The sequence below is a fragment of the Ursus americanus genome, chromosome 3 (genome assembly GCF_024610735.1).
Source record: "Ursus americanus isolate L20-20 chromosome 3, mUrsAme1.1.p, whole genome shotgun sequence".
Lineage (NCBI taxonomy): Eukaryota > Metazoa > Chordata > Mammalia > Carnivora > Ursidae > Ursus > Ursus americanus.
Window position 1 is genome coordinate 85,589,010 of NC_142129.1, and position 16,685 is coordinate 85,605,694.

Consider the following 16,685-nt stretch of genomic DNA (forward strand, 5'->3'; position numbering starts at 1 on the left):
CTTGGCTGTGAGATGTCAGACCTCCTGTGAATCCAAGTGAAACTGTATCCTCCCCCTCTCTCTAACTCACACATGTCTGAAGCAGGAGAAATTCTGACTACTTCTTGGGCCCAGCTCCTGGCACTCAGGGTAAGTAGTAGTTGTCCACTAGAAGGCACCTCTAGCCCATGGCTCTCCTACTGGAAGGGGCCCTGGGATCCTCTGTTTTGATCTGCTCATGTTACAAAAGGCAAGCTGCAGCTCTCAGAGGTGGTTAGTTTTCTGTCTGGCTTCCTGACCTCTCCCTGATGTCCTCTGAACCTTTCTCTTTGCCATGCCAGTATGAACAAGAACTAACAATCAGGACTTGGCACCAGGCGAGTTTTAAACACTTTGCATATGTTAACTCATTTACACCTTCCATCAGACCTATCTATGGGGCAGGCACTGCTGTTGTTCCCCTTTACTGATAAGGGCATGGAGGCCCAGAGAAGTTAAGTGACTGGCCCAGAGTCACACAGGATTTGAATATGTGTGTTCCGGCTCCAGAGCTTTTTGCCCCCAGCGTATACTGCCTCGTATCATCCTTCACTGGGACTGCCTGTTTGTTGTCCATCTCCTACCCCAGACTGTGAACACCTTGATGCAAGAGATTGTTTTAATCTCTTTCGATCCCAAGATCTAACCCAGAGCCCAGCACAAAGAGAAGCTCAAACAAATATTTGTTGAATGAATGAAAGAACAAAAGCGCCAGTGAAACCACTGTTTCTTGCCCTGCGTTTTGTAGACCTAATGTCTGAGGGGTTTGCAAGTACTGAGTGGGAAACTCTAGCCTCTGGGGTGGGCAGGGGGGCACTGGCTGGGAGATCCCAGCAACCCTTACTGGTCCACCTGTTTTTTTCTCTCCAGCCACTACCTTCTCACCCCACCTGCCGTGCAGCACTCATCCCTGAGCGCTGTAGGTCTTCCGCTGCAGAGCAGACCCACAGACTGATTGTTCTGGAGACTGCCTGCAGTCTGACAAGCCCGCTGGGCGTCTGGCGCACAGACCCTGGCAGTGGTGGCAGCAGCCTCCTCAGTGATGAGCCAGAGGCAGGGAAGGCAGTAAAGGCTCCCTGCTTCCTTACCTCACTGGTGCCTCAGAAAGTGATCTGTGTGTTTGCTTCATTCTTGATGCCCAAGTTGCCCTGCAGGAGGTCTCTGAGTGTGCCGGCTTGTGAGGCCAAAGCACTCGCGAGCTGGGGAATGAGGTGGGGAATGAGGGAGGCGGCACCACATGTGCCACCAGATTTGTTAAATCCCCAAAATGGCAAGAGAAGTGACTAAAGCCTGAAGATGTGTCTGTGAAGCTGAAACAGGTGAAACAGAAGTGGTTCTCAAGGTGTGGTTCCCCCATCATAGCTTGTGGTGCCTGGGAGCTTGTTAGAAACACGCATCCTCAGCCCCACTCCAGACCTCCTGAGTCAGCCACCCTGGGGCCGGGACCCAGAAATCTGTTGTAAAAACCCTCAGGTGATTCTGATGCGGGCGAAAGTGTGAGAAGTGCGGTTCCAGACTCTCATTGGCAGGAACAACTAAGGACTTCGATGAGTATTTACTGAATTCTGCCCTTCGTAGGGAGCCAATCAGGCATGTCATCGATTGGACACAATCCTTGTTTCCCTCTTCCCCACCCTGGTGGGTTCTCTGGACTGAGGATGAGAGCAGTAACGAAGGACAAATTACAGAGCCGCTCATTACATGGCCCAAAGAAAGGGGGAATCACAAGAGAGGTTTCTTATCCAAGATGAGTCACATCTGTTGTCTGCCAATGTTTAGCAAAGGAAGAATACATTAAACCCATGTCCTCCAGTCTTCTTCCAAATGATAAAATGCTAGTAAGTCATGGGTTAAATTACAAATCGCCCCTTCCCCTGGACTCTCAATACATAGTTACTTAAGAGCAATAATTTAGAAGCCTTGGGTATAAAAGATTCTGGCTAGCACAATGTATCATTCAACGAGTACCTCCAAGCAGGTAGTTTCATTCCAAGAACCTCCAAATAGGACAAGATGCTTATTTAAAAAACTCTTAATTTAGATAGATTATTAATTTAAAAATTAACACAGGATTCTATCTTGGATCATCATTTATGTAAAATTACATCAGTAAGTATCCCAGGTTTTAACTCATACCTATTCAAGGCAGATCATTGATTTACTAACATTATAATTTTTCCAGATCAGGCAAGTTTGCCCCCAGTAGGTCTCTTTTTGTTTGTTTTAATTAGCGTGCTTCCTCCACTTTCCCTTTATTTGCATATGCCTGGTATCCCTTGCCCACTCCATTATTTGCAACTTTTTTTTTTCATACAGTACATGACTGTTGTGTTGTTGTTGTTGTTTTTAAGATTTATAGATTTATTTTAGATAGAGAGTGCGGGAGGGAGGGGCAGAGGCAGATGGAGAGAGAAACTCAATCTGACTCCACACTGAGTGCGGAGCCTGACATGGGGCTCAGTCTCCCGAGATCATGACCTGAGCCAAAACCAAGGGTCGGATGCTTGACCAGCTGAGCCACTCAGGCCCCCCTGGATTTGTTTTTAAGGCAATTTGATAATCTCTGTCTTTTAACAGGTTATTTCAGTTTATTTACATTTAATGACAGTTGATAACGCTCATCTTCTGCCAACTTACATTGTTTGTTATTTTATTTCGCTGATTCCTCTTTATCCCTTTTCTTACTTTTACTGGTTTAATCAAGCTAGCATTTATTTTCTTTTTGCCTTTATTTTTTTGTTTTTTTACCAACTCCACTGAGGTATAAAGGACCTAGAATAAACTACACATTTTAGAGCCTTCAGTTGAATGTTTTTGTCATATGTATATGTCCACGAAACTATCACCACCCATCTGCACTTTAAGAATTTTATAGAAACAGAATCAAAGTTTTTTTTTATTACTTCTTGCACTCAGCATTATTATTTTGAGATTATATTTGAGTGTTGTACATATCAATAGCTCATTCCTTTTTATTACTGATGAAGAGTTTTGGCTCTTACACATTGAGCTGCTGTGAACACTTATGCACCATGGATGTCTGCTCTCATTTTTTGGCGAAATATTAGGAGTTGAATGGTTGGGTCATATGGCAGAGTATGTTTACCATTTTAAGAAACTAACATATTGTTGTCTAATGCAGTTCTCCATTTTGCATTCAGTGTATGAGAGTAGTAGTTCCTTTACACCACACCAAGTTCAGTATGTTTACTTTTTAACATTTTAGCAGTTCTAGTAGGTGTATAATGGTGTCTCACTGTGACTTGAATTTGAGTTTCATGCCTAATGATGTTGAGCAGTTTTTTTAAATGTGTTTGTTTGCCATCTTTGTATCATCTTTGATGAATTGTCCATTCAAATCTTTTGCCCATTTTTTTATGGTTTGTTGTTCTCTAGCTATTGAGTTTTTGCAGTTTATTATATATTCTGGTTATAAGTCCTTTATCAGATGTGTGATTTGTAAATAATTTTTCCAAATATGTGGTTTGTCTTTTCATTCTTAAGAGTATCTTTCAAAGAGGGGTGCCTGGGTGGCTCAGTCCGGTCAGCATTTGACAGGCTCAGCAGGGAGTCGGCTTCTCCCTCCCCCTCTGCTTCCTTCCCTCTGCCCCCCTATACTCTCTCTCTCTCTGTCAAGTAAATAAATAAAATCTTTTTAAAGGGTATCTTTGAAAGAGAAGTTTTTATTTCTAATGAAGTCTGGTTTATTAATTTTTTCTGGTTATGGATTGTGCACTTAGTATTATAGCTAAGAAATCTTCACCTAACACATGTCACAAAAATGTTCTCCTAGGTTTCCTTCTATCAGTTTTATAGTTCCAGGTTTATATTTAGATATGATTCATTTTTTTATTTTATTTTATTTTATTTTTTAAGAGGGAGAGAGAGAGGATCGGGGGGAGGGGCAAAGGTAGAGAGAGAATCTTAAGCAGGCTTCACCCCCAGCGGGGAGCCTGACACAGGGCTCCATCTCATAATCCTGCGATCATGACTTGATCTGAAATCAGGAGTTGGAATACTTAACCAGTTGAGCCACCCAGGCGTTCCAGTTTTGAGTTAATTCTTAAATATGTGTGATGTATGGATCAAAGTCTCTGTGTGTGTGTGTGTGTGTGCGTGTGTGTATATACAATTGTTTCATCATCATTTATTGAGAAGACTATCCTTTCTCCTCTGAATTGCTTTCGTACCTTCTTTGAAAATCAACTGTTCACACACACATGTGTGATTCTGTTTCTGGACTCTGTGGTCTTCCATTGATCTATTTGTCTATCTTTACACTAACATCACGCTGCCTTGATATCTGTAGCTTTATAATAAACATTGAAATCAGGTGATATTAATCCTTCAGTTTTCTTTTTCTTTTTCAGAGCTGTTTGTCTATTCTATGTACACATTTCTGTGCGAATTTAGTCTTACTCCTCATCTGATGTTAATGATAGGTTTTTCATAGGTGCTCTCTATCTGATTAAGAAAGTTACCTTCTGTTTTCTTCTTTGTCTAGAGTTTTTAGCAGAAGTAATGTTGGATTTTTTTTTTTTAAAGATTTTATTCATTTATTTGACAGAGATAGAGACAGCCAGCAAGAGAGGGAACACAAGCAGGGGGAGTGGGAGAGGAAGAAGCAGGCTCATAGTGGAGGAGCCTGATGTGGGGCTCGATCCCATAACGCCGGGATCACGCCCTGAGCCGAAGGCAGAGGCTTAACTGCTGTGCCACCCAGGCGCCCCATAATGTTGGATTTTATTACGTGTTTCTTCTGTATCTATTGAGATGATCGTGTGGTTTTTAAATTTTAATATGCTAATATGGTGAATTATATTTATAAAATGTTGATTGATTCTTCAGTGTTAAATTAACCTTGCATTCTTGGGGTTAAACTCCACTCCCCTTGGTCATGAAATATTATCCATTTTAAACAGGGAATTGTCTTAAAGAGTTAGTAAGCAAAAAAAAAAAAAAAAATCTTAGGAACATATTTACTGTTTCCCAGGTGTTCAGTCTTTAGTATGGATTCACATTTCCAAGTGACATCATTTCCTTTCCATTTCTTCCCTTCCTCATTCTTACCTTCCTAAAGGACTTCCTTTATCCCTTTTCTATGTCTCAATGTCTATTTCATTTATATTCTTAAAAGAGATTCCCACGGAGTGTAGACTGTTTTCTTCTTTCAGTACTTTAAAGACGTTGCTTTGTTGTTAACCTCCTTTATTTCTTACAAAAAAAATTCATGCTTGTCTTTGTTCCTCTGAATGTAAGGTGTCTTTTTCTCTATCTGGTTTTGAGATTTTCCCTTTAACACTGGCTTTCAGAAATTTGATGTATAATATGCCTTGGTATAGTTTTATTTATGTGTCTTATGTTTGTGCAGAAGTTTGAACTTCTTGGAATTTTGAAAAATTAAGAAATTTGGAAAATTTGAAAAAATGCAGGTGTGATTTATTCACACATTTCTGTTTCTTCCTCTCTTTTGTCTCCTTTGGAGACTGTAATAATTATATGTATATTAGGCTCCTTGATGTTTTCCCACAGTTTAATGATACTCTGTTCATTTATGTTTGAGTCTTTATCCTCCCTGTGTTTTATTTTGAATAGCTTCTTCTGGTGTGTTTTCAAATTCACTAGTCTTTTTTTCTGTAATGTTTAATCTGCTTTAAATCACATCTAATGTATTTTTCATCACAGATGTTGTAATTTTAATCTCTGGAAGTTGAGTCTTTTAAAAATATCTTCATGTCTCTCCTTTAGCGTGTTCAGTATGCTCTCCAGCTTTCTGCACATAGCAATATAGGTATGATAACTATTGTAAACTACTTTTCTGCAGCTGTAGCAAGTGTATCCATTCTGGGTTTGCTTCATCTCAGTGTTTTTTCTCCTTATAATGAATTGTAGTTTTCTGCTTCTTTTCATGTCTAGTGATTTTGATTGGATCTTATAAGATTTACCTTGTTGGATACTGGATATTTATATATTTTTATAAATATGCATGAGCTATGTTCTGGGATGCAGTTAATTTACTTGGAACAGTTGGATCCTTTCAGAGCTTGCCTTTTAGATTGTTAGGCAGAGCTAGAACTGTCTTTAGTTTAGGGTTAATTATTCCTCACTACTGATGCTCAGCACTTTTGAGTATCTGCCACGCAGCCCGTGAATGATCATGTTTTCTGGTGTGGTTGGCAGGAACAGGCACTAATCCTGGGTCTGTGTGTGTGCCAGGCACTGTTCCCTCTGACCGTACGGGCAGTTCTCACACTCATGCTCTTATCAGTACTCTGCTGAGTACTCCAGGGGAACTCCCCCTGCAGATCTCTGGAGCATGCACTCGTGCTCTCCCTCTTTCTCTGTGCAGTTCTCTCCTTAACCAGTGTGTTCTGCCCTGTGCACAGATCACGGGCATCCTGGCTGACATGGTCTTCTTGGCATTTCAGCTGTGTTTCTTTGACTCCGAATCTGTCACGCTTGCCTGGGTTCATTTCTTGTTCGTTTCCTCTCTTTAAGGGATCGCTTTCTTTGTTGCATATGGTGTCCAGTGTCTTGTAAACCAGAGTTTCATATATATATAATTTTTTAAAAGTTTTTTCAAGATTGAGAATAAATACATTCCCTGTCACTCCATCTTGGTGAGAAGCAGAAATTTCCAGATTCTGTCACTAAAGTCAAGGCCTTGATGAAATCTGGGGAAAATTACTTCATGTATTCAACTTCAGACGGAAGGTCTTCCTACCATCTTCCCTTCTGGCTGAATCGGGGCATCTGGGGCTTTGACTCAGCTGGGGGCTTGGGACTGGGCTTGGGGTGAGGAGTTGCAAAACCCAACCCTTCCTGTGGGGTGAGAAGGGGCAATACTATTTATATTCCAGATGAGTGAGCATCAGTCTAGGTATAATTTTTTTCTTTAAAAAAATAACTTTTTAAAAAAGTTTTATTTACTTATTTGAGAGAGAGAGAGTGAGTGAGTGAGTGTGGGTGCACGAGGAGGGAGATGGGCAGAGGAAGAGGGAGAGACAGAATCTCAAGCAGACTCCATGCTGAGCGCAGAGCCTGATGTGGGGCTTGATCCCACAACGCTGAGATCATGACCTGACCTGAAATCAAGTGTCGGACGCTTAACAGATTGTACCACCCAAGTGCCCCTAAAGTATTACTTTCTATATTACTAAGTCTAACATTTCTTTAGGCCCTTGTTTTCTGATTCAGTACTTGCAAGTGAAATCCTGCTTCTCAAGTAGGAAGTCCGATGGAGAAGGAACTCTGGGTAGATTAGAGGATTGGGCCCGAGGAGTTGGTAAGCGAAACAGTACAGCTAATTAGAAACTTTTCAGATAAGCTTGGAAACAGAAAGCACTTAGCAGGATGAAGTCCTGGCCTATATTTTGAAATTATAACATGTTTGTGTGTTAAAAAAATTCTTTTGAGCCAGTTAGATTTCCAGCACTTCTCTTCTATGTAATGCATTCCTCAAAAGCCTCTGAACACTTTTTATTCTAATTGGTCTTCAGGGGTAGTTTAAATTGAGAACTGCTACTTTAAAAGTTGTATAAATGTTCCTTTTTCTTTGTCAGACAGAATATCCTTAGACTCCATGTCTGTGTCTTCTCCATTTATGCCTCAAAGCAAATACATCAATAAATGTGACAAAGTCCTTGCCTTCCAGAATGCTGTTAGAGATTTATTATTGGCAGAAACAAAAATGGATCTGAAACTTCAAACTCCAGGGTATAGGTCTACAGACAGAACAAACAAAATAGAGCAAGTGGATTTAGGTGAAGAGAAGTTTTAGATTTCTGGAACTGGAGGGCTGTGTATGTCTTGAAGGTACACGTCCGAGTCTCAGAGGGGCTGGAAGCTACAGGATGAACACCACGTATTGTAGAACATCAATTTTACCAGTTGGTGAAAATTTAAAATATTGTTTAAAAGCACAGACATATGATATAAACTGTAAATTTTCTTGAATTTTAAAATAAAAATCAGACTTAGAAAAAATACTGCGCTTGGGTTACCTTAAGCCACGCCCCCAGACTTTGGAAGGGAAGGAAAGTTCTGACCATTCTCCTGCATAGAAAGGGTGCTTCAGTGGAAAAAATTGAGAAGTCTTGCTGCTCTAAAATTACAGTGCCCCTAAGAAAAGGAAAGGGGAGTGGTGTCCCTTATGGAAGACTCGCAACTGTACAGTGGGCTTGGAGAGAGATGTTGATGGGCCAGGCCCATGGAGACACCAAGAGCTTGAAATGGAGACAAGACCATCACTCCATCCCTTCCTCCACCTATCCATGTATTGTATAAGGCTAAATTAAACGCCTTCTATATATCTAGGAGAGTAATAAGCAATGAGGACAAAAATAAGAAATAGATGGTGATCTCAAAGAATTTAATGTCTAGTGTAAGAGTTCTCAAAGTTGCTCTTGCCCCAACATATATAATTACAAAAATATTTGCTGGATCTATTGAGCAGTGCCAGACACAATTCCAAGTGACTTATATGAAATAACTATTTTAACATTTAAAGTAACTTTATGGTGTAAGTACTATTATCGTTTCCATTGTATAACTGAGGAGCAGGTGGACTGTGTTCTGCAGACTGAGTCATTGTCTGGAAGGACAGACATGTTTATAAATAATTATAATGCTATAAGTGTGATTGGAACACAAGAAGAGTGAGGCAGTGGAGATCCCTGATTTCAGACGGAAGACCAACTGAGCATGGAAACTTCAATATGGAATTCCTTCTTTTTCCTGCCAATTATCACAGAATCCAGAATTTCAGGCCTGATATATGACTTTTCACAGCATCTGGCCTGTTTTGAACAACTTCGGTGGCACAGCACTCCTGACCTCACAAGACAGCTCATTGTCTTTGGCTAGCCTGAATGGTAGGAGATATTATATACTGTATCAAAGTCCACCTCCTGGTAATTTCAGAAAACCAGCCCCAGTTTGGTTTCTTAGGGCAGCTTTTCCCAATGTTCTGTGTATGAGATGCTGGTAGGCACTATATGCGGAAATGAAAGAGAGGATTGTAGTGCATATTAAGGATGGTAAGTAAACTCTGACAAAGATTTCTTTATAAGAGGATTTTCTCAGAATCTTTTGTATGCTAACGTGCCTTGTGAATCTCAGAGGGGGATTGCCTTTGTAGCATTTTCCAAATGTATTCACCCACGCAACTCTTTTCTTGATAGCCACATATTAATATTCCATTGGCAATGGCTTGCGAGAGTAAGGCTCGGGTGTCCCTCAGTTAGAATGAGCATGGTCCTCCTCTCCCAGGACAGCTTTTCAAATCCTGAGCATGCGCTCCAAGTATAGTCTTCTCCAAACTGAACGTCACTGCCTCTTTCAGTCTGCTGCATGGTTGGGTTTTCAGACCTTTCTCTCTCGGGTCGCCCTTCCCTGGGCAGCTCCAGTTTGCTGAAGTCCCTCCTAAAGTGTGGGGTTCAGCACTGAATAGAGTAGTCCTCCAGTGGTTTTTGGCGTGGTTCCACTGGGCGCAGTTAGAACCCTTGGAACACTATCATTCTGTCTATTTCCAGCCTGACAGGGTGGGCTAATCAACTCTCGGCACAGAAATGATGGGTGCCAGAGGCAAGAGAAGCTTGTGGAATTTGGAGCAGTTCAGAGAACAAATAGAAAGATTTTTATTTTTGAAGGTTTGACATGTCTTAAATAAGCAAACATTGGCGAGCCTATTACATGCAAGGCACTACGGAGGGTAGAGGAGATGTAAGCCATTAGTCTTTCACTCAAAGAACTGATCATTGAACTAGGGTGATGGTTAACAGAAAAGGTCAAAAATACAAGATAGTATCAACAAATGCCAAACTATGCAGATTAACTACAGTGGTGGGAATTCAAGGAAGATTAACCACTAGCTGTTTGCATATTGCCTCCACAAAATTCCATACATCCATTGAGGACAAATAAACATTGCTGATGGGCTGAAAGAAGTGCCTTGTCTTGAGGAGTCTGTGGGCCTCCAAAGAGCTTGGCAGTGAAGTTTTGATTACTGAATACTTTTTCCCAATGATATTTTATAATGTTAGAAGTGTGTTTCCTGGAAGAAAGTAATGTTTACTCTACGTCAGAAATCATGTCCTGAACTGGAGTCAACTTCTAAAAAAGACCTATGCTTAAATGCCAAAGAGGGGAGGAAATTTTTTAGGGTACAAAGTATTATTCTGAGTAAGTTGAGAAATACAGATACTTTCTTCTCAAGACAACTCCCACGACCAAAGCCAAGAGCACAGACACTAAAGCCAGATTGCCTTGTTGCCATCCTTGCTTTTGTACTCAGTGAGTTAGTGGCCCTGGCTAAGCACTTCATTTTGCACTGCCTTGTTTTCTTTTGTTTTAAATATGGGGCTACTAAAAGAAAATACTGGCAGTAATCTCTTTGACATGGGCCTTTGTAACATTTTTCCAGATATGTCTCGTCAGGCAAGGGAAACAAAAGCAAAAATACACTTTTGGGGCTACACCAAAATAAAAAGCTCTCACAGCAACAGAACAAAAAGGCAACCTACTGACTGGGAAAAGATATTTGCAAATGATATATCTGATGAGGGGTTAGTATCCAAAATATATAAAGAACTTATACAACTCAATAACAAAAACCCAAATAAAAAATGAACAGAGGACCTGAGTAAACATTTTTCCAAAGAAGACATATAGATGGTCAACAGACACATAAAAAGATGCTCATATCACTAATCACAGGGAAATGTAAATCAGAAGAACAGTGAGATACCACATCACACCTGTCAGAACAGCTAGAATCAAACAGACGAAAAAAAAAAAAAAACCACCAAGTGTTGATGAGAATGTGGAGAAAAAGGAACCTTCATACTCTGTTGGTGGGAATGCAAACTGGTGCGGCCACTGTGGAAACAGTATGGAGGCTCCTCAAAAAATTAAAAATAGAAATACCATATGATCCAATAATTCCACTACTGGGTATTTACCCAAAGAAAACAAAAACACTAGTTTGAAAAGATATCTGCATACCTGTGTTTATTGCAGTATTATTTATAAAAGCCAAGATATGGAAGCAATCTAAGTATCCATTAGTAGACACACCCACACCCACACACTATTATTATTAAGGACTATTAAGCCATAAAAAGGATGAGATCTGGCTATTTATGACAGCATGGATGGACCTAGAGGGTATTATATTAAGTGAAATAAATCAGAGAAAGACAAATGCCCTATGATTTTACTTATATGTAGAATCTAAACAAAAACGAACAAAGAAAGACGAATAGACTCTGTCATTAAGACAGAGAGCAAACTGATGGTTGCCAGAGGGGAGGGGAGTGAGGGGTGGGCAAAATGTGTGAAGGGAGTGGGAAGTATAGGCTTCTAGTTATGGAGTCAATAAGTCACAGGGACTAAGGTACAGCATAGGGATTATAGTCAATGGTATTTTAATAGTGTGTGGTGACAGATGGCAACTACGCTCATAGCGACTGTAGCACAACGTACAGGATTGTGGAATCACTGTGTTGTACACCTGAAACTAATGTAACATCGTATGTCAATGTTATCTTCAATTAAAAAACCAGCTATTAGAGAAAAAAATCAGATGTTAGTGTGGGGAAATAATCAAATATGAAGCTATACATCAAATTCCTGTTCATTCATCTAGGTTAAATCTGAATAGAAGAGTACAGTTAATTTAATATTTTTACGAGATGGAAAAAGGAAGTTGGGCAAACACCAACTTCAGGAGTGAAAAAAAAACAAACTTGTGTTTGAACTCACCTCCACCCCTCACCTGCTGTGTGGCCTCAGACAAGTGATATAACCTCTGAGTCTTGGTTTCTTATCTGATGAATGCTGATGATAATTCCCAACCAATAGGGTTACGGTGATTGTGAAATTCAATGGTACTTATGTACCAGGGATGGCGGGTGCTCAATAAATACATTCATATTTTAATGCATGCAAAATAGCAGAAAGCAAGGATGAGCAAAAACTGTAGCCCTCAGAATCAAGTTCCTTGAGTTCAAGTCCTAATGAGTTTCGGGAGCCCACTGTTGGTCAACTACACAACTGGGAAATGTTCACAAGGCTTTAAAGGGAGGGAGGGCCAGCTTGTGGTTGTTTACAGCCAGTCATTGCTGATTATGTGTGTTCAATGGCCACCTAGGTTGTCTTTGAACGTTGATCAGAATTAAAGAGAAAAAATCCAGATGACAGGACAGTCTAGAATCTTTTTTTTTTTTTTTCAGAGAATACTGGATCATTTTCAGAATCTTTAAATAGACCCTAAGAGTAAGAAATCTGAAACATGGAAATTATATACGTACATGATAGGTGTTGCATAATTATTTTTTTACCAATGTTTGTGCTACTGTGGGTCAAGTTACTTTAGAAAAATTGTGTAATTGAGGTGGTTTTGGTGGCAAGTTATTTCATAAGTAAATGCACAGATTAATAAATCAACTGAAATGCATTTAAAGGATGGGCAAGGGGGCTCAGTTTCCTCTTGTGGTAACCTGGGAACAGAATCAGTAAGTAAGGTAAATGCTCCCAGGGGCACAGATGACTGATTCATTGACGCAAAGACAACGCAAAATGCCAGGGACCAGAAGATGGAACAAAAAGGGCAGTGTTATCAGGAGGTACCCCAGGAGAGGAGCAGGGGAGGTTCTATTTTGCAGAAAGCAAGAAACCACCCTGGCAATTTCCAAACCAAAAAGCTGGTGTATCAGGAGTGACATAAAGCAGTGCCAGAGGATGCCTCTGTGGAACCCAAGTTTATGTAGAGTGAGGCACACTCCACACCCACAAAGATGTGAACCCAGAAGACCAGAGCATAGGAAAAGCAGTTGAGATTTGGCTTAGAATCCATTTATCCAAGTCACTCCTCACCCGACTTTTCTTTTTTCAAATCCTGAATTACTCTTCAACTATTAAGAGATGATATTTTGCTTTTAAAGAGAGATACCTGATAGCCACTTACTAAATATTTGTTTTGCCCTGTCAATATCTGTGTCTGTTCTCTTACGTCCCTCAAGCTAATGTTTAACCAGCAGCCCACTCTTCCTGTCCTAACAAACACCCTAATTTCCAAAGTTTGGCTAAGTCTTCATTTTTTATTTCTTTGTTTTACTCTTTAAAGTGGAGGCAGAACCTACTTAGTTAAATAGATAGACGTATAATAGTAGAATGTGAATGTGGGAGGGAGCCCTGCTTGTCACCCAGCTCAAGTTTTACAGATAAATAAATGGAAGCTCAGGAAGGTTTACTTTCTAAACATTCTCAAGGCTGTTAATAGACTGTACTCATCTTACTACATCATGCTGGGGCGTTGAGCAAAGATTTTCCCTGAGGGAATGGAAAAAATATATATTGGGCTACTAAACTGTGCTTACTCACACTATTGGTATGAGTGTTAATGAGTTTCTATATGTGAAGCTGTGAGAATATTCAGAATCTTCCTTCTTATTATTTATTTATTGCTGTATAACAAATGCCAGCACTTAGCTTAAAACAAGAATCATGTACTTTCTTTCACAGTTTCTGAGGGCCTAGAATTCCAGAGCAGCTTAGCTGGGTGATTCTGGCTTGTGATTTCTCATGAAGTTGTAGTCAGATGTGTTGTGGGGCTGTGGTCTTCAGAAGGTCTGATTCAGGCTGGGGGACCCACTTGCACACACATGGCTGTTAGCAGGAGCCCTCCGTGCACTTCCACATGGGCCTCTCCACAGGACTGCTTGAGTGGCCTCGTGACGTGGCTGTGGGCTTCCCCTAGAAGGAGCGATTAAAGAGACCAAGGTGAAACTGTGATGGCTTTTATAACCTGGCTTTGGAAATCACTCACGGTCGCTTCTCCTTTGTCCCATTCATATTCATTGTGGGAGGGACTACGGAAGGGCATGATTACGAGGAGGTGACCCACAGTGGGGCAATCTTGGAGGCTGGATACTACACTCTTCAAGGAAGCACTGGGTATGCATACTTAAAGATAGAATATTTTTCAATTATGCACTGCATATGGACACCCAGCATTGTTTTCTCAAAGAAGAGTTTTGTTTCCATGATTGCATTGCTATAACTTCTATAACAAGTGTTTTGGTTTGGATTCTCTTGAAAGCAGAACATGAGGCAAGGACTTGGGTAGAGGGAGTTCATTTGGGAGGTGATCCCAGGAAGCAGGAGGGAGGGAGTAGGAACAGTGGGGCAGGGGAGAAGGGAAAGCCTGTCTAAGGGTGCATTGTGGGGGGTGTTGCTATGACCATTTCATTCCTCTGGGACCTGCTAAGAAGGCTACAGAAGGAGGCTGAGACATTTATGCACTAGCTCAGAGCTCCCAGTGACTGAGCATTTTCACCTGGGAGGTAAGCATCCCCTACATGTCAGATCTGTGCTTGCCTTCAGACCAGGGGCCCTTGTGGTGGTGGGGAAGGCTCTGAGATACAGTAGAAACCTTGATTCTTGCTTGAGGCAGGATGCTGTCAGCACCTGGTGAGTGTGTGCTCACACAGGTGGGCTGAAGGATGTGATGTAGACACTGGAGGCATTTACTACATCAGGTTTACAGGAGGTGGGCAGCAAGCAGGTGTGTTAGTTCAGCCCCACCAAGAAGCAGATGTTGAGATAGGATTAGAAGTGCAAGGAATTTGGGGAATGTGCCTTGAGGAAAATGGGGAGGGAGCTGAAAAAGGCTGGGAGAGCAGTCAAAGTGGTAAGTCTGACCTGGGGAGGAGAAGGGAAAGTGGGAAGGTTGGGTAGAAAGAGTCTTAGATTGTGCTGCTGCTCTAAGAAGGCTTCAGTCAGGCTGATGTGGACGCCTCGAGCCAAAACCTCCCATTGAACAAGCCCCGGGTTTCACACGAATGGGCTTTCCCTTATGTCCAGTGTATGTGAAGCATGGCCTCAGTGCAAATGCAGTGGTGGGTTCACCTCCGCTCAGGCACTTACGCTGCCTGCAGTCCTAGATCCGGGCGGCATGCCCTGGTGACAGCCACAGTTGGCAGCCCAGTTACTTTCGTGCATGGACAGCACAGGGAGTCACGACAAGTCTTGTATTGGGTGAACCATAGGTCATTCACCCCGAGATACCAAGAGTTCCTTCCTCCTGTCTGCCACACTGAAATCTACCATAAGAGAGTCATCCCTTTGTTTAATTGTTGTCTTCTTTCCCGGGTCAACTCTGGGAAAAACAACATTTGAGCCACTAACACTTTACTGTGAACAAATTGTCCAAAATATTTTCTGTGATCAAAGGGATCTGGGGCAACATGAGGGCATGTGGCATTTGGGTGAATTGCGTTTAAGGAAAAGGGCACAAATAAGCGGACCACACTGGGTCGGCTTCCCTGTGGTGTTACTGGCTTGCCCCTGCTAGAAATGGAACAAAACCGACAATCAGACTCTCTATAGTGAAAAAACAAGTCAGATGTGCCTGAAACACATGTCACCACCATTTGTCCAGTGCCACTTTTCCCTACTTCTGGAGTATTTTGAAGGAGGGTATATTTTTCTGGATGATTTGAGAAATCAAGTAAGTGTTGTCCAGGTGGCTGGAATATTTGAGTTGGGAAGGAGGGAAGACACCCTAAACTTTTTCAGACCTTGGTTCAGGAGTCACCTCAACAGAATCCCTAGAGCTCAAGAATGTGTTTTTCCTCCCTCCCCAACCCCCATCCATGTTCTTTTAGCTAAGGGTTTCTCCTGACACTTGTAGGAGCACGTGCTCTTAGACTTGCATGCTTCTGAGATTTCAGACTCTGATTAGTTGGCTTTGCAACTTTGTAAAAGCTGTTGAAGGAATTTCTGTGACTTCAAAGACCCTTTCCTCTATCCTTTCACTGGACTTTCAAAACTCTTTAGGGGTCCATCTGAAGACACTTAGCATGACGTCCCTCTGAAGACGGGTAGCATAGGCTCCCTTACAGTATTCTATTTCAGTCAAGCCAGCAGATTTCTTAAGTATCTCTGTGCTCTGCTTGAGGGAATAGAAGTAAAAGAGATAAAGGCTTGGTCTTTGCCTCTCAGGCTTTTGGTGGAGCCACGAGCTTGAGGCCTCCATCAGAATGATAAGCAGACATAACACCAGCGGAGACTGCTTCTCCCGGTGGGGCTGACCAGCCAGGCTACAAAAACAAGGTGGGCTGCAAGGAGGGTGGGATGAGTTTCCCTGCAGGAGGGGAAAGGGAAGAGGTTCCTCAGGAGATGAAGTCTGAGGTGGGCTGGACCAAGTGCTGTGTTAGGGGTGGGGAAGGGAAAAGCTATTTTTGCAGCAAAGAGAGCTCAGGCTGTGGGCAGGGTGAAGTCACACCTTGTTTATGGCTTTTGGAGGAAGCTCCACACGCTGGAGGTGAGTGGGGAGTGCTGGGGGAAGGGTGGAAATGTAGGAAGAGTCAGGATTAAATGGAGAGGACTTTGTCATACTTAGGGAAAGGTTTTGAAGGAGGGGCTGCATGACCTGCTTCCAGTGATGGTCTGCCGTGGTGTGGGGGTGGGCGGGAATCCTAACCCACCATCTGGTCTGATCTAATCTGCTTTTCTAGAAGGAAATTTCTGCCTGGAGCTGACCATCTCTCATTTAGCTTTGTGTGCCAGGCTGTGCTCAGCTTAGACGTTCTGTAAACAGACATTGAATAAGTGTTTATACACACACCCACCTGTATACACACCAACTTATTATCTCTCTTTTT

At 41.8% G+C, this 16,685-nt stretch overlaps 1 long non-coding RNA gene across 9 annotated transcripts in view; it reads left to right on the top strand.

The window, feature by feature from the left end:
* The window catches only part of LOC148110420 (uncharacterized), a 191,319-nt gene that overhangs the window by 74,765 nt on the left and 99,869 nt on the right, over positions 1-16,685 (top strand). The window contains exon 1 of one of the 9 annotated variants that reach the window (XR_015724051.1): positions 11,360-16,345. The exons of the other annotated variants lie outside the window; for them this stretch is intronic. This is a non-coding gene — a long non-coding RNA (uncharacterized LOC148110420). Of the gene's footprint in view, positions 1-11,359; positions 16,346-16,685 lie in introns of those variants that run through there. 9 annotated transcript variants of the gene reach the window in all.